Source organism: Notamacropus eugenii, chromosome 1 (assembly GCF_028372415.1).
Source record: "Notamacropus eugenii isolate mMacEug1 chromosome 1, mMacEug1.pri_v2, whole genome shotgun sequence".
In the NCBI taxonomy this organism is placed as follows: Eukaryota; Metazoa; Chordata; class Mammalia; order Diprotodontia; family Macropodidae; genus Notamacropus; species Notamacropus eugenii.
The window spans coordinates 14,968,687-14,990,727 of record NC_092872.1 but is presented as its reverse complement, the minus strand read 5'-3'; the positions used below and the strand labels follow the sequence as shown (position 1 = coordinate 14,990,727).

Below are 22,041 nucleotides of genomic sequence, written 5' to 3'. Positions count from 1 at the left end.
CTTGTCTCCTAAAATCCAGATATTTTTCAGTCAAGCTGCTATTGAACCTTATTAAACTTATCTTGTACTCGTAAAATTGATTTTTTCTTATTAGATCTATCCTGGTGTTCTATATTGAAGAGATCTTTTTGTAATGAGACTGCCATCCAATACATTAACTACTATCATCTGAAAATTTCACAGTCATGCCATCTATACCTTTATCTAATGGTGGAGGGACAAGGACAGATTCCTGGTGTACTCTACTGGAGACTTCCTCCAAGTTGACGTAAATTCATTAATGATGACTCTACAGGTTTTCAACTAGGTCTTACAATTAGAAATCTATATAACTACATTATTGTTTAGCCCACATTTTTCTGTCTTTCCCACAAGGATAACATGTGAAGACTTTTTTACTATTTTTGCTAAGATATAGATAAACTGTATTAACAGCATTCCCCTGATATTCCAGTCTAATAACCCTGCCAAAAAGGGAAACGAAGTTACACAAGCATAACCTATTTTCAATGATGACACATTGTATCTTTGGTCATCACTTCCTTTCCAATAATTATCCTTTTGAAAAACTATTCTACAAAAATATATCACAAGAATCAAATCAAAGTCACAGAGTTTACAGACTCTGATCTCTTCTTTTTCTTGAAAAATGAGATATTTGGTCTTCTCCAGTCCTCCATCATCTCTCTTGTTCAGCATCATCTTTCAAGGATCATGGACCACAGTTCAGTCGTCATATTTGCCAGGTTATTTCCTGGTAACTTGAACTCATCAAGGGCAGCTAGTTCTTCTATTACTGCCTTTCCCCTCCATTCTAGTCACTTTTGGACTTTCTTTTCAGCTTCAAAGAATTTCCCCTTATAAAGAAAACTGAAATAATGTCAGAGAAGTAGTTCAGCCTTCTCTTGTTTACCCATTACCCTCAACCCATCCATACTTTCTTTGGCCCTCTTCTTTCTCCCAATTTAATGAAAAAACACAACAGTGACAAAGCAAAATAAGCAAAACATTTTAGTTGTCTTTGGCATTGCTAGCTTCAACTTATTATATATTTATCAATTCTGACATTTTAAGTATTTTTCTTTTTAATGAAATTTTAATAAGCATATATTTCTCATTTGGTTTCCTACTGAAAAAAGAAAAGAAAAAGAAAACTTTGTAAATATATATGTATATGTATGTACACAAGCATACAATATATATTGCATATATATGTGTATATGTATATATACATATGCATTGTCAAGCAAAGTGAACTCCCATGTTGACTATGTCCAAAAACATGTATCCCATTCTGTATATTATTCTTAAAGTGTCACGTCATGTGTTTATATTCATCCTGATTTGTCTGCCTTTGCTTCCATGGTCTGTCTTTGTCTTTTACAAATCTTAGTTAGTTGATGAGTCCCCTGTGCATTCACATCACTCTCTGTAGATGACATAAACTTCTCCTCATCACAATTGTTTCTCTTTGTATTTTCCAAATTCCATTCTTAAGTGATTGCTATCTATTTGGCTCACCTTCCTTGTAGAATTTTAGATCGTAAGATCCCACCTATTGCTTAGCAGAATTTTTTGGAATTTATACTTTCCAACTCTAGGTTGCATGTTAAAATATGCCTGATTTTCTTCCCCTTCTTGATCACAAAGTCTCAGATAGAATCATCATTTCCCTTGAGTTTCCTATCATTTGCATTTTCACTTCACTACTATTTCATTGAAGATTTTTAACTTGTTTACTTTACATCTCATATATTTCCACCTTTTGACTTAGCTGGCTGTAGTACACTCCCACAATAATAACACTTTTATTACCCTCGATTATTCTTCACCCAAATATTCTCTACCATTTGCCCATTTTGTTTCCAGGATCTCTTCATATGAATATGTCTTTTTTTAATATATTAGTCTAGTCTTCCCTGCTTTGAGCTCTTCTATTCTTTTTAAATACCATACTGCATATTTTTCCAGAACCACCTTCCAAATGTGTATCATTCCACTAAAACCCAGTGATACCTATGGGATCAAATTTGCTTCCTCACATTAGGACTTCTTATTCACCTTGATAAATGCACAAGCTTCTAAGGCCCATGGAATTGATTTCTGTCTCCTTTCTGTGATTTTCGTCCCTAAAGAATTACCTTGCACCTAATTCTAACACTACTTTTCTTCCTATGCTGTAGCTTTTCTCAGTGTACCTGGCTGATATACATATCGATAGATATGTAGATAGGTAGACAGATAGACAGACAGACAGACAGACACAATTTCTTCCTTTCAGTTTCCTTTTCATTTTGAAGCCATTTGTTAGATTTGTAAGACTCCAGGCAAATATATCATTACCAGCCCTCATTAGGCACATACACTATCCTTAGCCAACTTCCCATAATTTTTCTACTTTAAACCATAGTCCAGAAATATTAAGCTTATTCTCAAGCATCATCTTCTTAACTTGCTGTTTATATACCAAATCAGTCTTATTCTTCCCTAAGTTCTTCTTGATTTTAACTATGATAAAAATTCCATCTGTGTTCCTAAGGTCCTCAATTTCTTACCTATCATCCTTAGGATGCTTTTTAGGTTCCTTCTAAAACTACACAGAAGTAGCAAGTGCCTGACACATAGTTAGCTACTTGTTGTCTTTTGTTCTTGAAGAGGACCGAAATGACATCACTATGGAGAGTCAAGCTTCAGTGTGTCCAAGTGTGGCTGACCAGATCGAATTGAGTGCTCTACCACAGGTCAGGCACAAATAGTCCATTTGAACATTTGGGATGGAGTCTCTAAATTTGCACATCCTGCATTTCCTTTGAGCTGTTTCAATTCTACTTTACTCACAGAGCACAACCCCTTCTCTGATGTGGGCATGCCATTCTGAGCAGTCCTGTACCAGTGTCTTCCATGTCACACAATTAATTCCAAAGATCTTAAGAGGAACCTTGAGTGTGTCCTTGAATTGCTTCTTCTTACCACCATGTGAATGCTTGCCCTATGTGAGTTTTCCATAAAACAGTCTTTTTGGCAAGCATACAATGTGGCCAGTCCATCAGAGTTGTGCTCTCTCAAGCAGAGTTTGAATGTCTGCCAGTTTAGTTGGAGTAAGACTTCAGTGTCTAGTACCTTATCCTGCCAGGTGATCTTCAGAATTTTCCTAGGATAATTCAACTGGAAACAATTCAGTTTCTTGTTATAGTGCTGGTACACTGCCCAGGTAGACAGGCATACAAAAATGAAGTCAGCACAAAGGCCCTTTAGACCTTCAACTTGGTAGTCAGTCTAATACTTCTTCTCTCCCATACTTTCCTTTGGAGCCTCCCAAACACTGAGCTAACTCTGGCAATGCTTGCTTCAACCTCATTATTAATGTGTACATCCCTGGAAAGTATACTACCAAGGTAAGTGAACTTATCCACAGCATTCAAAACTTCTCCGTTTGTTTAACCAATGGTTTAATATACGGATGGTGTTGTGGTGGCTGATAAAGGACCAGTATTTTCTTTTTCTTCTTTTTTTAAATATATAATTTATGTATTTTTAGTTCTTAACATTCACTTCCATAAGAATTTGAATAAAAAATTTTTCCCCATCTCTCCCCACCTCCATAACAGGACAGCATGCACCCCATCCACCCCTTCCTCCAGTCTGTCCTCTCTATTACCCACTCATCTTCCATCCCCTCTATTTTCCTGTAGGGCAAAATAGATTTCTACACTCCACTGCTTGTATAGCTTAATTTCCAGTTGCATTGCTAAAAACAATTTTTAACATTCATTATTAAAGTTTTGAGTTCTATATTCTCTCCCTCCCTCTCCACCACTCTCATTGAGAAAACAAGCAATTCAATATATAGGAAGGACCTATATTTTCTTAGTGTTAATTGTTAGGCCAAAATTAGCACAGGTTATAGAGAACTGACCCATACTTTGTTGCATCTCAACTTCAGAGGCTGCCTTGAGTGCACAACCATCTGCAAACAGAAAATCATGCACCAATACTCCCTCCACTTTGGTCTTAACTTGTAACCTTTGCAAGTTGAAGAATTTATCATCAGTGCAATAGCTGATCTTGATGCTGTGTTCATCCTTATTGAAAGCATTTGACAACATGGCTGAAAACATCATGCTAAAAAGCATGGGAGCAAGCACACAGCCCTGTTTCACTCCACTGGTGACTGGGAAAGCCCCAGAGTATTGTTCATTATCCAGAACCCAGGCAAGCATGCCATCAAGAAACTGATGTGATATTGATGAACTTCTCTCCAATCAAATTTTGACATAATTATCCACAAGTCTTCATGACTGACAGTATCAAAAGCCTGACACATAGTAGGTACTTAATAAATGTTTATTAAATTGAATCATTAGCTTTGATGTACAGTACAGTGAGAAGAATACTGAACTTGGAGGTCAAGGTCCTGAGTTAAAATCCTGACTCTGACCCTTACTATCTGTGTGATCTTGGACAAGGTATTTAACCTCACCTCAAAAATAGGGGTTGGGTGACATGATGTCTAAGATCCCTTCTGGCTCTATATCTATGATTTTATGAGGAATGTTCTGTCATATACTGTTTTTATGCCACAGAAAGACAACAGCTATTTCTATTGTTAATATCAGGTCAAAAAAATAGCCTCCCCAGCAAAGAGTCACCCCTCACCATTACTGGCCTCTTCTTTTCCAAATTATTACTAGAGAATCTGTGGGTACCTTTGTTTCTACATGATCATTCTTTAGATCACCAGCCCCTTTTTCCTCCTCCAAGGGTCTGGTTCCCCCTTCTTCACTGAGTGTCTCAGATTTTTCATGTTGCTCCAGCTTTGTGGACTTTCTTCCCTTTCTTCCTTTGTTTGTCTGTGTCATACTCTTCCACCCACCAACCAACTGACACAGGTCAAGATTCCTTCCTCCTTTCTCAAATCCTCTTCTTGGATTTTACATTGAAATTGTCCTTATTTTTCAAGGACCACTTCATTCTCCCTGATAATCTGCAGAATTAAGAGGTACTCCTTGAGCTCTTTTAAGTTCTCTTCAAGGAGGGAAACAAGCCTGTGCTTGGATCATGGAGAGCAATCACTTGGTGATGGCAAAAAAATAAACATCACAACCTCTGAGGATGTCACCACAGCAATTACACCATGCTGAGGATGGTAGTATGCACCTGTAATCCCTATTGGCATAAAGGCTGATGGATTGCTTGAACTCGAGTACTGAGCCACAGTGGGCCAATTAGGTGTCCACCCTAAAACCAACACCAATATAGGTGCAGGGGGCCACCAAGTTGTCTAAGAAAGAGTGGACCAATCTGGTCAGAAATAGAGCAGGTCAAAGCTCCCATATGCCAATCATTAATGATTTCTGGCTCCTGGATAGTAGCTGAATTTCCACCTGAGGCAAGATATGTATAGAGACATTCTCAACAACAAAATCTCATTGTCCTCCATACGTATTGGAAGTGAGATCTCTAGTTGCCCATTCTCTGTAATTCCCGACAGCTCTTATAGAGAATTTCCATTTCAAGTTGCAATTGTTAGCAGTAATGGCGGGGAAAAGACTCTGATAGTGACCTGTCATCTTAAACTTGTACATTTCTCCAGGTTCCACAGTCTAAGAAAAAATTGAATCTTTTCCCCTATGATTCTTAAGACTATCTCTGCCAATATGGATTTAATCATACTTTAATTACCTCCTTCTTAGATTTTCTTGTCCTGGCTCTGCCCTTAATCCTTTGTGTGACTTTTGGTGACTCATTTAGCCTCTTTATCCTTCAGATTCTTCATCTGTAATAAAAGGGATAATTATAACTCTTCCACCTACATCATAAGGGTGTTAGAGACCTCAAATAAGAAAAGCATATAAAAGTGTTTAGAAAACTATAAATTACTTTGCAAATATGAGTTGGTGTTAGAGAGAGATTTTTTTTCATTGTGGAGTGTTTATCCTTTTATATGCCTAAGTTGGTAAAAACCAAAAAATCCGTCAGAGGGTATATATTAATTCCTAGGGATTAGGAGTACATTTAGGTCACTATCATCAGGTGAGAGGTCACAAGATAATAGATTTCGAGCTGGAAGGCACTTCTAGAGGTCATCTAGAAGGTAATTGATTTATTCACCTAAGAATACAAGGGGTGTAAATAACTAGGGTTTCACTTGAACTCAGGTCCTCCAATTCCAGATCAGGGACCTTTCCACTGTACTCTACATATTCTAAAGATCATGAAACACTGCTTAATCAAACTCTGCTTAATTCTACTTGAAAGAGGTAACTTTTAATTCTTTTCCCCTATGGTATTTTATACCATACAAGATTCTCAGGACAGCCATTTCAGCCTGATTTACAACCTATGCTGGCTCTTCAACTTGTAATATACATTTAAAATTAAAAGGCCCTTGATGACCTGCTTGCAACTTACCTTAGAGATACACAGACAGATAGACAGACAAATAGAGAAAGAGACAGACAGACAGATGGACAGATGATAGATGAATAGACAGATAGATGGATAGATGGACAGACAGAAAGATAAAAAATATGTGAGAGACAGATGATTTGATAGATGGATAGACAGATAGATAGACAGAGATAGATAGATAGATAGATAGATAGATAGATAGATAGATAGATAGATAAATTATTTACCTGTACATTCTAAGTGCCAGTCACTATGAGAATGAAAAGATAAGCAAGACAGATAGTCTCTGCCTCTCAAGAACTTACACTATAAGTGGGCAAAGACAATGCAAGAAAGGGGAGTTGGCAAGGTGGTAGGGATGAACTACCCTGCAGCAAGGTATGGAGATGGTCCATGACAAAGCACGTAAAGAGTAGGTATCAAGCTGCCATTTTAGTATTCTCAATGAGCCATCAGGTTCACTCCCGATTCTATCTTCCCACATCTTTGCATTGGGAGAAATAGCTTTCTGCACGGCATTCTTCTGTTTCCACATAGATTAGTTCAAGTGAGAAGAAAGGACGATCTCCACTCTTGCTGCTCTCTTATTTGCACATCCCCAGCAATTCACAGAATCACTGTGTCTTAGACTTGGAAGGGGTCATGTCCAGCCCACACATAAAGAGACATCTCCTTCACATCATCCCTGACAAACTCTCATCCAGGAACAGCTTTAAGACTTCCATGGATAGGAAATTCACTCACTGGTGGTACAGTGAGTCTGGAGTCTGGAGTCAGGAAGACTAGAGTTCAAATATGGACTCAGATCCTTACTACCTGTGTGACCCTAGGTGAATCACTTAACCTCTGTTGCCTTGGTTTCCTCATCTGTAAAATGGAGGTGATGATAAGTACCTATCTCCCAGGGTCGTCATGAGGATAAAATGCAATAATAGTTGTAAATTGCTTAGCACAGTGCCTAGCACATAATAGGCATTATATAAACATTAGTTATTATTATTAGCTATTATCACCTCCCAAAGTAGCCATATGTTCTATGTTCAGTTAGCTCTAATTGCTATGAAATTTTTCCTTAGATGGAGCTTAATTCAGCCTCCCTACAACTACCACCCAATACCCCTAGTTTTGTTCATTGTAACCAAACAAAATGGGGCAGCTAGGATAGAGTGCTCACCTGGAGTTAGGAAAACCTGAGTTCAAATCTGGCCCCTGGACACTGACTAGCTGTGTGACCCTGGGCAAGTCCCTTAAACTTGTTTGCCTACATTTCCTCATCTGTAAAATGACCTACAAAAGGAGATGGCAAACCACTCCAGCATCTTTGCCAAGAAAACCCCAAAAGCGATCACAAAAAGTTGGACATGACTGAAATAACTGAACAACAAATGAAACAAAAGGAGTCTACTCCCTCTTTCATTGCACTTGAAACGTGAAGAAAGCTGTCATATCCACCCAAATTTTCTTTTCTCCAGGTGGAGCATCCCTCATTCCTTCAATCCATTGTATGCTGGAGTCTCCTGTTCTATACCATCCAAGTCAACGTGCTTTAGACACTTACTAGTTGCTCAGTGTCCTTCCAAAGATAAGGCCCCTCAAATAGTTACCATTTTCCTTTTGGTCATCTTTATCACTTATGCATAGGAGATGGAATCTCAGAATTACTTTTAATTTGTGTTTCTCTAATCAGTAGTGATTTTGAACATTTTTCCACATAGCTATAAATAACTTGGGTCTCCTCCCTTGAGAACTGTCCATATCCTGAAACTATTTCTCAATTGGAAAATAGCTGAATAAGTTGTGGCATATAAATGTGATAGAGTACTTTGTGAGAAATGAGAAAAATGATTTCAAAAAGACACAGAAAGACTAATATGAACTGATACAAAATAAAATAAGTAATATCAGAAGAGCAACTTATACAATAATATTAATATTATACAAATGAACAATTTTGGAATATAAGAACTTCAATTAGTACCATGACCCTTCATGAAACGAATGACAACATGAATCACGGTTTCCATTATGGGCGGGAGGGGGAGGGGTGAGGCAGGAAGAGGCTTAAAGCAATAAGCATTCATAATTTATTAGGTATCTACTATATGCCAGGCACTATTCTAAGCACTTTACAAATATTATCTCACTTAATCTTTACCACAACTTGCAAAAACAGGTGCTATAATTATCTGAATTTTACCACTGAGGAAACTAAGGTAGACAGAGGTTAAGTGACTGACCCAAGATCACACTACTAGTAAGTGTCTGAGGTCAGATTAGAGCTCTGGTCTTTCTAACTACAGGTCCAGCACACCATAACAACAATAATAATAGCTAATATGTATATGATACCTACTATGGCCCAGGCTTTGAGCTAAGTACTTTGCAAATATCTCATTGGATTCTCACAATGGCCTTGTGAAGCAGACGTTATTATTGCCTCCCTTTTACAGATTAGGAAACTGAGACAAAAAGGGCTAAGTGACTTGCCCAGGATCACACAGCTAGCAAGCTTCAAAAGCTGAATTTGAACTCAGGCCTTCCTGACTCCAGGCCTACCATTTGTCCACTGCACCTCCCCAGATGATGGATTTAGGGTATAGAATGAGACATGTTGTGTGTGTGTGTGTGTGTGTGTGTGTGTGTGTGTGTGTGTGTGTGTAGTGCTGTTGAAAGAATTTTATTTTCTTCACTATGCACATTTATCACCAGAAATTTTGAGAGGGTGATTCTTTTCAATAGGGTAGATAATGGGAAGATCTATTTATCACAAAATAGATTTCTGATCATTTAAAAAAATTAAGAAGTGGGGGTTGTCCTTGAGATATGAAAGACTTTCCAATGAAGTCACTACATTATTAGTTTCACTTAACTGTTTTCTTTTGTTACAAGAAATGGGAGTACTCTGTCAATATCATATAAAAATAAAACAAACGGATAAAACTGAAAGTGACAAAAAAACAAAAAAAGAAGAGTTACTTGACAAAGAATTATCAAGTACAAGTTAACGTGATGCAACAGAATCAGAATATTGAGATTTAAATCAGGGGTCTGTGAAATTGTTTTCATAACTGTATTTTGATGTAATTGGCTTCCTTTGTATTGCTAGGTTTTATTTATATTAAGAGGCAAGTAAGTGGCACAGAGCCAGATCTGGAATCAAGAAGACCTGAGCTCAAACCCAGATTCTGATACTAACGCACAACCCTTGGCAGATAAATCATTTAACCTCCATCTACCTCAGTTTCTTTACCTATAAAATGGAGATAATAATAGCACCTACCTTCCAGAGTTGCTCTGAGGATTAAGTGAGATATCTGCAAAGCACTTTGCAAACCTTTAAGTGCTATATGAATAGTTAGTACCATGATTATTTATTTTATGCATTTAAAAACACTCATCTGAGAAAGGGTCTATAGGCTTCGCCAAAAGGGCCCATGACACAAAAGTGATCAAGAACCCCCGGGTTTAAAGCTAAGATTTAATCCTAGCTCAGATGCTTACTTTCTAGGTAACCTGGGCAAATCACTTCATGACTCTAATATCCTGAGTACAATGGAATAGTAATTTGTATCTTTTAGAAGCCTTAACTTGAGCTATCCTTTCCAGTTGTTTTCCCAGAGGTGAAACATAGTTTTACTGATTTAGTTAATTTTCTTTTACAGTGAACATGGTTTTCACTCGAGTTAATGACTACTGAAAATAGCACAGTTAAAGTTAGATCCGGGTAATGTCAGTACAACCACAAAAGCAGGGCTGGCCTTCTACATATGGGGAGTGGGCAGCTGGCAGCATGGCGTGTGATCTGAGGAGTGCTAAAAAGCCCCATAACCAGAAATGTCTCTCCCGTCAGCCTCCAATGAAGACTGGAACATCAGAGTCAGGGAGGAGGAGATTGATGGTAAGAGCGAGTGGGAAGTTCAGGTGGGGAAGGTAACCAACCTATCCTGGGATGTGCTGTACGGCAGGAGTCAGAAGGTGGGAGTGTGGTCTATGGCTCCACAGAGACTAACTTGAGTAAATGTAAACAGCAAAAAAAGCTCCAACTATCCCATGGGAGAACTTGAACATGACCCTGGACCGTCCCTGGCATTATGCCTTCCTTGCTCTGCTTCTGTATAATATCTGATGTGGCCTGGGTTGATAAATAAATTCATTATTCCATTCAGTCTGATGCTGCCCAGGAAAGTAAGTCTCATGACTCCCTTAAACAACTTAATTAACCTAATAAACCGGAAGGAAGGAAGGAAGGAAGGATTTACCTCCATGCTCACATGGACAGCCCTTTCTTTGATATTTCAGTGTTCTGTCAGAATACCTACAATTGACATAATCAGGATGGAATAGATCGTGTCCTTATAATTGGCATAGTCCTCAGGATTGTCTGCCCCCTTCCAATCTTGTGTCCTTATAATTGGGGTAGTTAGCAGGATTCCAAAGAAATGGGCTTAGGGGAAAAGATCTTATCTAGGGGCCATCTCCCGTTCTTAGAGAGAAGAGTGACTTGCATGCTAGATGCTTGCCTTGGGCCCAGGAGACAATGGGGGACTTGGTGGGGGGCAGGAATCCCCAAGCTGATCACCCATGTGTGGAGGGGTGGCTAAAAGCCAGAAGCAATTCCTGGACAAAAGGTGATTGCCTTGTGCCACTTGATGAAAGTCACCGAGTTTGATTGAAACCTCTAATTAGACACTAACAGAATCTTACAAACTATAGTTAAGCACTGACGAGTTTTAAAATAGCTTTTAAAATTGGTGTGTGTCTTGAAATAGGGAATTTTTCTGTTAACAATACTAAACTTCTACCCATTTTTGTAATAGATTATGTTCAATCTGAATTTTAAGAACTGTCTTTCTTCCTCCCTATAATAAGAGAAACATATCTGAAGAAGCAGGAGAAGCAAGCCTGGGCCTTTCTGAGAAGTCCCAGATAGACGAGCTCCAGCAGTTCAGGGAAAATCCTACCAGACATATCCATTGCTGAGTGATTAGACTTGCTAAAGACCAGAAAATTATGGAGAATAATGGAAAATTTTTTGGCAATTCTGGGTAGAAAAAGGTACAAAGAAAGGATCTTGTAGAAACTCTTTTATCTATAAACTTGCCAGGGTTCCTTGAAACCATTTGGGCAAGGTCATCAACCTTTCAAAAAAAAGTTTGTTTGGGTGAATTGGGTTACTGAGAATTTACAATTTTCTCCATAATGTAGAAATGATTTCTAATGACTGATCTTTATACCAGGAGGGATTTAAACTCAAGAAGAAGAAGAGAAGAAAAGAAAAATAAGTTCAAGGATGTTAAGTGAAATTTTTTTATGAGTGCAAGTCCCAGCAAACTTCTCTTGTTTATTGCAATACCATTCGAGTGATAATAACTATATCTAGCCATAAGCTGTGATTGGTGAAACTTGGTATTTGAGTTCAAAGCTCTTGGGACTTTAATCTGATATCATTCTGAATTGTGAATTCAGATATAGCTGTCGGATGGATCATTAAGTCAGTAATCCGCCATTGAGAGAAATGGTTCTGTATCTGAGAAAAATCCGAGAGGATGACCTTGACATGAATCCTCTTGACTAAGTCTCCCCATTTGAACAGTAATATTTTCCTTTTGAGCAGTAAGGTTTGCCATCTGATTAAACCTGAGTCGGACTGTGTAGTGGAATTGTTGCTGCATAATTGGTTGTCAACTATGACTCTTGCCTGAAATCAAACAGCTAGAAGTGCTTTATCCTGCTGTATGTATTGCGTCATTCTATGGCTTAGACCTAAACCTGCTGTTATAATCACGTCTGGACTTATTCTTTTTATATCAAATTTCTATGATTAGAGCAAATGGTCAGTAGAAAATATTAGCACGATGCAAGTATGTAATATCTTACTGTTCTCAATCTGAATGCATAGGCAGATCATATCCTAAACAACTAAAGCAAAACAGTGCTTGGGCTTGTCATCTGACTGCTAATACTTAGATTATCATGTATAAAAATAAATCTCTGAAGTATCTCATTCTTCAGAACGCTACAGGAATAATTGGACAAAAGTTAGAAAGCCTGTGAAACAAAGATATGAATCTATTAACTTGTGAGGTTGAAGTCAGAAACCTCTTCTGTTTCAAGGAATAGTTTCATTGTTAATCAGTCATCTTAGCAGAGAGTCATGTTTGTATAATATCTATTCTGTTTAAATGTGTTTAACAACTGAACATGTTTTACTACAGAAGACCCATTTGATACACAGTGTTCTCTGCATACAATTGGTAATTATTTAGTGTATCTACACATTCCTTCCTGAGTCTTTTTGTTACAATTAAGGTACAGTAAGCCATTTATAAGAAAATTCATTTCTGTGACCATCAAACCTAGGGGTAAGAAAGCACCTACCTGGAAACAGTGTTGTTAACCTATAGAAATCAGAGTAGAAAAATTTTTGGAAAGCAACAAGATCAAACAATCCTGTGTGTCAAAGGTAGATGATTTGGGGGGGTGTAAAACCTAAATTCTCCGAAGTTTCAGGTGATGTTCCTCTTATAGTTTTATTGTAATAAGATTGGAACCACAAGGCTTGAGTTCGTTTTCACCATATTAACTAGTTATTGGAGAAGTAAAATTTGAGAGACCATACTAACTTGTGTTGAGATCTGTTTTGTAAAAGATGTTAGCAGGAACTTCTAAGCAGTCTCTGTAAGTTACTTGAAGCCAGAGAAGCAAAATCACCAAAGAGAAGTACACTTCAAAGCTGCTCCAAGAAAAGATGTTTCCGGACACCAGGTAATTACACAGGACATCTGAAATCCAAAATGAAATTTGTTGGATGTTGGGAGTGGGCTGCTGAAATGCAAGAAGACCTGATGCTACCCAATGTTGTTGGCCATTATTGTACCATTTTGGCCCTTTGTTTCATTGGATCTGCATCCTGAATTCTCTCAGTCGTCTTGGTACCATGTGAATTTCCCTTCTACAATTAATCCACGGCTTTAAATAGTGTTACTATGACTCACACCGTGATTGGTCAATCTTCTTGTCTTAATCAGTCAGAGAAAACTATGACAAGTCCATTGACAAAAAGGGGAAAACTGAAAAAATCAAATTATTCTTATTTCATTTTGTAATTGGTCCTACTTATCATCACCCCCAATATGTTGTAAAATTGCTAAAGCCACACGCATGTTCTTTTGTCTCTGAACTTAGTTCAGTAATTCAGCAGATCTGTTGTGAGTTAAGTTCAGAAATTCAGTTTTCCCACTAATCACTCCATGCCATTGATTTTTCCTTCACCTCTCGAGCTAGGGTAAAAGAAAAACTATAATACTTGCAGTAATTTTCTTGTTGGTTAGGCTATTTTCCTACTTGTGCTTGCATTTCAATTGTGGATTGTACCTCTAATGTAGTCCATTGCTGGGCTCTTCTGTTTCCTCCACATGAATGAAACCATGTGTACAAGACTCAGGAAATGTTATGGAAGATACTATCAGCAAGATTGCATGAGTAGGTCATGAGAGTAGGAGTGAAGAGTGGCAACCAGAGTGCAGGAGCAAGACCTATGATTCCACAGAGAGAGCAAACTACCTTGCACAAATGTAAACAGAAAAAAAAGCCCATCCCATGGGAGAACTTGCACACAGCTCTGCTCATTCCTGGAACTATTCCTTCTATGTTCTGCTTCTGCATAATACTGGCCTCGCCCGGGCTTGGTGCAGAGATTCAACACTTATTCAGCGTTGCTGCCATCCCAAGACAACTGGTGTCTTGAGTAAGCCCCCTTAAAACAACCTAACAAACCCCAATAAATCCACATGTGTTTACTTCCCAGCTGTTGTGGACAGCCTTTCTTTCTCTGGCATCTCAGTATTCTCAAGGACAGTTTGCCACCCTGCAAGTGGCGTCATCAGGGTGGAACAGATCTCGCATCCTTACCATTGGTATGGTTGGCAGGATAGTCTGCCCCTTCCTCACAAATCTTGTGTCCTTACATCAGTGCCAGCATTTCCATCCTAGAAATCAAAAGATGCTGTGAGTGCCACAAATCAAGGCTTGATTTATTGTTTTATTGATTATCTCGATCAGGAGTTGGCAGTTTACTAGTCTGGCCTAAACCTAAGAAAATGATGGAGAAAGTATTAATAAAGCCGATTAAATTTAGAAGTGTGTGGTGTAATTTTTTTCTTTTGAAGAGCCAGGTGTTAAACATTTACCAACACACCTCTGAGATCCCTATAATTCTGTCCCTTTCCACTTCAAACCAAAGGGCTGGAGCTCAGGCAGCAAAAGTGAGTATGTTTCTCCTTCTCACCTTACCCTCCATGGTCATGTGGCAGGGAAGGTCTCTTTTCCACTACTTAGAATCAAAGGATCATAGGTTTAGACCCAGAAGGAACCTTAAGGACATCTCGTCCAAACTCCTGCATTTTTTAGACTAAGTACACAGACTCAGAGACTCCCCCAAATTTATGCTGGTAATAAGGACCAAAGTCAGGATTCAAATCAAATTCAAATCCTCTGACTCTAAATGCAGGACTCTTTCCACTTTGTTCCGCAGCCTCCTGCTCTGGTCCCTCATCCTCTGTCTGGAGTCTAACTTTGCCAAGCCAATGACTCTTCTCATCTCCTGAGACTGACAGAGAGGATTCTAAGAAGAATCTCTCTCTTTCATTTGGGTTAACCTTGCCACAAAGTGGAAAAATATGTGCAAATGTACAAGATTTTCCTATCTTGGAGAGTAATAAGTCTCTAAAAGACATGAGAAAAAATCCAGGTATAACAATGATTAAGAGTATTGTCCTAGAATTGGGCTACTTTCTATGAAATGCCCCTGGCCCATCTTTTCCCACTCACCACAGGGCACACACTGAGAGTCCCATCTGAGGATAGAACTCATTTTGGGATTGTTTTGAAAAGAAAAACATTAAATATGATTGATGCCAGCCTGAAGAAAGGACAAAAATGTGTCTCAGCAAAGAATGGGACGCAGGACATGGAATTCTAAGGTTAGCTTTATTTGAAATGAAACCTTGTGTTCATTTATTACCAGGTTGCAACTAGGACTTCTCTACCATGCCCCTAGAAACCTCTTCCCCTTGAAAGATCACTCCAACTCTGGGATTACATCTTGGAAGTACCTTCCTACCTTTGATTGGATGGCTCCTCTCAGAATCCCCATTTAAAGACGGCATCCAGGTGAGCCATTATTTCATTTTTCATCAGGCTACACTCCTGCTTTGACCTTCATACTTAGTATCTTCATCCCTTCCCCACCCCTTTTTTCAGCTTCCTTTATGTAATATGTTGTTATCCCTTATTAAAATGGAAGCTCTTTAAAGGCAAAAAACTGTCTTTCTTTTTGTTTGTCTTTGTATTTCCAACGTTTAACAAAGAACCTGGCACAGAGTAAACACTTCCTAAATGCTTGTTGACTAAATGAATGACTGGTTTGATAAAAAGGCTGTTGGACCAGGAATCAGGAAGCTAGAGTTATAGGTCTGGCTAATACCAGTTCCCATTCATGGGGCAATTTAAGGTTAACAACAAACTTCACAGACATCACCTCATTCATTCTTCACAACAACCCTGTGAGGTGGATGCTTTATAATCTCCATTTGATAGAGAAGGAAGCTGAGACTGACACAGGTTAAGTAACTTGTCCAAACTCACATAGCTGTAAGTCTCTAAGGTAGGATTGAAACCTAGGTTTTCTGACTTCAAGTTCAGCATTCTAGCCACTATTCCAAAATGTCTCTCGTGCCTCTAGAGGAAAAGACAGTATAATGTGGAGGAAAGTACACTGGATCTGGAGTCAGATAACATCTTGAATCCTGGCTCTGTCAATAGCAATTATGTGACCTGAGACAAGTCACTTCAAGTCACTTTCCCTCCTACTTCCCATCTTCTCTCTCTCTCTCTTTCTCTCTCTCTCTCTCTCTCTCTCTCTCTCTCTCTCTCTCTCTCTCTCTCTCTCTCTCTCTCTCTCTCTCTCTCTCTCTTTCTCTCTCTCCTCTTTTCTTCTCTCTCCTCTCCTCTCTTATCTTTCTCTTTTCTGTCTCCTCTTCCACCTCACTTTCCTCATCTATAAAATGAGAACATTGAACTAAACAATCTCTAAAAATCCTGTCATAATTCTAAGTTCCCATGTTTTCTTTAAAACAAGATTCTGTGTTTAAAGGGAATAAATTTTCATTCAGTTCAATTCAATATGTGAATTGCCCAGAAGCCACGCCATCTCATGAAATAGATTTTCTCTTGTAGAGACCAGCTGCTTTGGGAGCTGGTGGTTTTTGAAATGGGATCATTTATAGCAAATCTGTCAAGATTTTATGATTACTGCTTGAAAGAAATATGATACAGAAGAAAACTATAGTGGTTCCTACAATCACATCAGAATTTGCATTTCAAGTGTAATTAGCATGAAACATTTTATGGATAGATGTTGATGAGTGACACAAAGTAATAAATTGCTTTCTCTTGTTTTGTAATGGCTCCAAGAAGGGACAGAAAAAAAATCAAATACTTAGAAAACTATAAGAAAGCTTTACCATATTTCAGTAGTTCTCTAATTGTATTCATCAAGGATTTCTGTAGCATTTGACTAAATTGTGTGATTCTCCTTCCTGCATGTGCCAACCTTAATTCTCAAGATTCAGTTCTTTTCCATTCTTCTCCCACCAATAATTAAAATGGCCTGAGATCTTTCCTCCTTAAAAATCTCCCTCGATTTACTTTTTTCTCAATTCTAACTAAGCCCTTAAGAGCATCATCTTATCCAGAAAACTATCTCAATGGCAAAAGATCAACTACTTTTATCTCACATCAACCTTTGCTTTCGTTATTCTTTGGCCAGTAACTTTTTTGACTGGAACAGGGCATTTTCTTTAAAAAAAAAAATGATTCCCTTAGAGAAGCTCAAAGGCCCCTTCTAACTCTAAAATTCCATGAATCTATGAATACATTCACACATAGGGCAGGGATGACAAATTAAAGAGTATATGTTAAAAGTCAGGGCCATTGTCAGAAACTCTGGGACCAATCAGAGGTAGAAATAGAGAAGATAGAGAATCTAGGATAAAAGCTAGAACCCTGAGATATTTCAGAATCCATATTACCTAATGACATTAGAAAGGCGTATAAACACATTTTCATTTTCTCCAAGAAGCAATGGTCAAGGATAAAGAAACATGTGAATATGAAAAATCTTAGGAGGCACTGTAGGAGGCTCTTCAAATTATGAAACATGGATTCTAGTCCTCCTTTTTCCATAAACTTTCTTTCTGACCTTGGATAACTTATATAGCCATTCTGGGCCTCAGTTTCTCCTCCTGTAAAATAAGATGGTCAGAGTGGATGATCAGAGTAGATGATCTCCAAGACCTCATCCAGCTCCAAAATTCTAGAAATCTCAGTAATCCTAGGGTTCAAGCCCCATTGGGTTATTGTTTGGACCCTGATTGACTCTGAGTGAATATAAATAGCAATTGTTTCTGTTTTGGAAAAAAACCTGATGGTCTTACCCTCCCAAATTTTTTTTTTATTAAGAAGCCACTCTGTACCTCATTTCTTACCTAGCCTTAATCACTGAATGGGTATTGCCTCAGTCAAACTGAGACCTGTTAAAACCTTAGTTTAAAAAGACCAAGATCTTCCATTACATCCAGGGCCATCTCCAGTTGTTCTGATATATATCTGGTCACTGAACTCAGATGTCTCCAAAGGAGAAAGTGAGGCTGGTGACTTTGTGCAGCCCTCCCTCACTTAAATCTAATTCACTTGCATGTCATGACATCAGCTCCTTGATACCGTTTCCCTCTTCAAGAATGAAGGGCAAACAAGAACCACCTTGGTCCCTATTTCACATCGAAGGAGGAGTCCCCTAAGGTGGAAAGCAATATTCACTGAAAGTAAGGAAGGTATCTTCATTGATTTGGGATCCTGTGAGTCCTTTATGTTTTTCTGTATTCTTTCTTTATGGTGAAATAAAGACTGTCCTATATGTGTTATTCATTATTACCTTATATGTTTTCACAGAAGCCACAGACTTTGTACCTGCATTTTTGAAGAGCTTGCTTGATATGAGCTAAATGCTAAGGTTTCCTGGGAAACCTGGGTGAGAACAAAATGAGTCAACATGAGTGATTTTGGAGGACCCCTCCCCAAATCGATTATAAGCCCAGAGCTTGGGGTACTGAGCCATAGATTGTGTAATATTAATAGATGACATAGAAAAAGAAAATCTATTCAATTCCTATCTTGTTTTTCCAACAAAAATCTTTAGCCAAAAATAAATAAGATAATAATGACGTACCCACCTCTTTTAAGCAAATTTAATTTTTCAGGTGTAAATGAATCATCCAGAGAACTGATGGAATTCATGGATGCAATATCAGAACAACTGCCAGTATGTTTGAGAATTCTTAAAGAACATGACAGATGGGCAAATGTCCCAGTTTTCAAGACCATTGAACAGGTGAATGCCAAGAACTGAAAAATAGTCAATTTGACATCAAGCCTGCCAAAATTCTACAACAGATTATTGGATAAATGGTTTTGAGCATTTAGATCAAAATAAAGGAGCCATCATGGGTTCTCTAAGAGCAAATCATACTAAACTAATCATATCATATTGATAGGCTTAATAGGTTGGAAGGTCAAAGAACTGTGATATAAACAATGTATCACAATTTAAGCAAAATATTTGGCAAAGTATCACTTACCCATAATCTCCCTGGGAACTACAGCGCTCTATAATGAAAAAAGGTGTCAGAAGACATTGATTCTAGTTTAGTCTCTGTTACTGTGGTTGTGTCCAGGGGTGTGTTAGCAAATATTTAACAACCAAATGTCTGGGAGGGGGGAATGTACATAAAACACGCTTTTAAATGCAATACACATTATTAACATATTTTCTATTGCTTTCTTTAGTCTAGACAATCATCAAAACAACAAATTCAGTTGTGGTTCACAGCATTTGTCAACTTCTGAAGTACAAACACTGAACATTTAACCATCTGCTTCAGAACGCTCTTGATTCTGACTTTGTCTAAGTTTGCAAGGCAGAGTACGTGACTCCTTTCTGGGCCTCATTTCACTCATCTTCAAAATAAAGGGGTTGGATTGGATGATCTCTAAGGTCCTTTCTAGGCTGCGATATATCATGAATCTATTTCTATCTTCTAATTCTAAAAATATTGTTTTCCTATACTCCTGTGATTTAGTTGAAAAAAAATGTAAGGGTACATGACCAGTTATTCTCTTTGTACACCAGGTACACATTATTTTTGATAGAGAAACCAATGTAAATGAACATGAGCACACACAAACACACAACCCCACGCGTGCGCGCACCCAGCAGGCTTCTGATTGATGGACCACAAAATGTTCGGCCATAGCAGTCTCCCAGCTACCACCACAGGATTGACTACTACAAACTGTGCCTCCTTCCGTCCCTATGGCTTTATTTCTGTGTACGATGCTTCATCGGAAGATGTTTCTCCTCCAATTTGCCACACAGCCAATCTCTCTCCTGATAGGTTTTACTTTTGTCCCAAGAGTATGCTAGAGCACCTGGGCGAACGAGCACCAAGTCCAGCCTCAGGCGTCACAAATTCTCTTCACTACAGAAAGCTACCTGACTGCCTTTCCCCTTTTATCTTCTTTAGGTTAGACATGGTCTGCTGTTGCCCCAGGTTAAACTTTCTTAGAAGCTGTCATATGCCACTCGCAAGGAAGTTCAGCTGATGCTCACACTCAGTCCACATTATTTAACAAACATCTAGCTTTAGTTGAAACTGGATTCCTCACAGGTCCCAGACAGTAGCTATGTGCAAAGTGACGCTGAGTTGATTCTGTTTTTCCTAGTTCTTTGTCTGGCAATATATTTGCAGAGGAAGTCCAGTAGTAACAGAAAACTATGGTGGCTTGCAGGTAAGTTCCCAAGGTACTGGGTAATAATAATTATTATTAACATATATATATTACATATCACATATATATATTACAACAACCCTACAAGGTAGATGCTATTATTAGTATTATTCCCATCTTACAGAAAAGGAAACTGAGGCTTGAAAAGGCTAAGTGACTTGCCCAAAGTCACACACCTAATTAGTTTGAGGCTGAATTTGAACTCAGGTCTTCCTGATTGCAGACTCAGATCTCTATCCACTGCACCGCCTATGTGGTTCATGAGACCGCTTCCAACTGCTGAGAATCAAAGTCTTCTCTAGCGATTCAATGTACACTAACTGAGATGTGACAGACTGCAAGTATTTCATCTACTCAATAGAATCTTAATGGAAATGTTATGCTGTTCCTCTGTTTCCCTTTGAGGTAATATAGATAATTTGGCAGCTTTATCCCTCCATGGACTGAATACATTCAGCCACCTGGGTAGAATAATTTAATAGGCAACATATTCTGTAGCCATTTTTAAAGGATTTAGCCAAGAGCTAACAAGCATTGGAAAATGGTGGCTGGCAAGATAGTGGCTTTCCAACTGTACTCTAAAAAGCTGGGGCATGAAGCCATCGGATCCTGGTACAAGCTTGAAGTGGAGGAGGGAAAGGGATTAAAGAGAATAAGGAGTAGCAGGATACAGGTGTAATCAGCTCTGACTCCTGGAGACCATAAATGTGGGGAGAGGAATCACACCTGGAGAAGAAATACATGTCATCAAGGTATGCAACAGGAGGGCAAGCTGTGGGAAGCTGCAGGTGACGAGTTGTGTTTTACTGAGGCAGAGAGCTGAAGTTTGGCATCATTTGGCATGTAAGTGAGAGTGTGGGTCCCATCAGTCTCCCAGCTGGGGTAGCCAGGCAGCACAGTGTAAAAGGTAACTCACTGGCACGTAGATCTGTATAAGCATAGATGCACCTGTAGGCAATTTCATCCTAAAGAGGTGGGGGAGTTGTTGGTAAGCAAGAGTTTGCTTACATTGTACAGCCTGAAAAACTTAGCAATAAAAGACTACTAACAACAGATCCCAGCCTCCCATCATTTTACAGTAGCCAAGTATGGATTAAAATGAGTTGAGAATTAGAAAAACAAGAGAATTGAGTTTGCTTATGATATTTAAAAGCAGCCATGCTATTACAGGGAGCCCAAATGCCACATGCCCCACTCCCTCCATCTTTCTGCAAGCATCTTCTGTGCCTCATTTGGATTTAGATAGCTTAGTCAAATACCCAAAGGTATATTTGAGTCTGCATTCCTTATGGAGTGACCACTCAGAAGCTACCCTGGTCTTCTTTACAAGGATTGCAGAAGCATTCAGAGCAGGAAAGGAGGGGGTGGGGGGCATCTTAGCCCTGAAGAACACATTGGTGATGGAAAGAGGGTCCACAAATTCATCTATCTGCTGCTTGGGTGAATGCACCCGACTGCAGTGTTCCCTGAATGCCTCTGAGGCAGTGACCATGAGACCAAGACAGTGAGAAATTCAGTCCCCAGTGATTCTTGGAGAGCCGTAAATAGTAACCGTAGGATTATATAGTTTATAGGCTCAAGGAGAAGCTATGTCACATAGTGGGTAGACTACCATTCTTAGAGTCAGGAAACCTTAGTTTCATCTGCCTTGGTGTTAGCTACCTCACTGTGAACAAATCACTTAACCTAGATGCCTCAGTTTCATCTATAAAATGGGGATGATAA

General features: G+C 38.7%; 1 long non-coding RNA gene across 1 annotated transcript in view; it reads right to left on the bottom strand.

Moving 5' to 3' along the window:
• Positions 1-22,041, bottom strand: part of LOC140534129 (uncharacterized) — a 99,409-nt gene that overhangs the window by 45,446 nt on the left and 31,922 nt on the right. Inside the window, exons 2-4 of the long non-coding RNA XR_011977174.1 lie at positions 14,323-14,399; positions 13,035-13,193; positions 5,683-5,776 (exon numbers count right to left, since the gene is read on the bottom strand). This is a non-coding gene — a long non-coding RNA (uncharacterized lncRNA). The remainder of the gene's footprint in view (positions 1-5,682; positions 5,777-13,034; positions 13,194-14,322; positions 14,400-22,041) is intronic.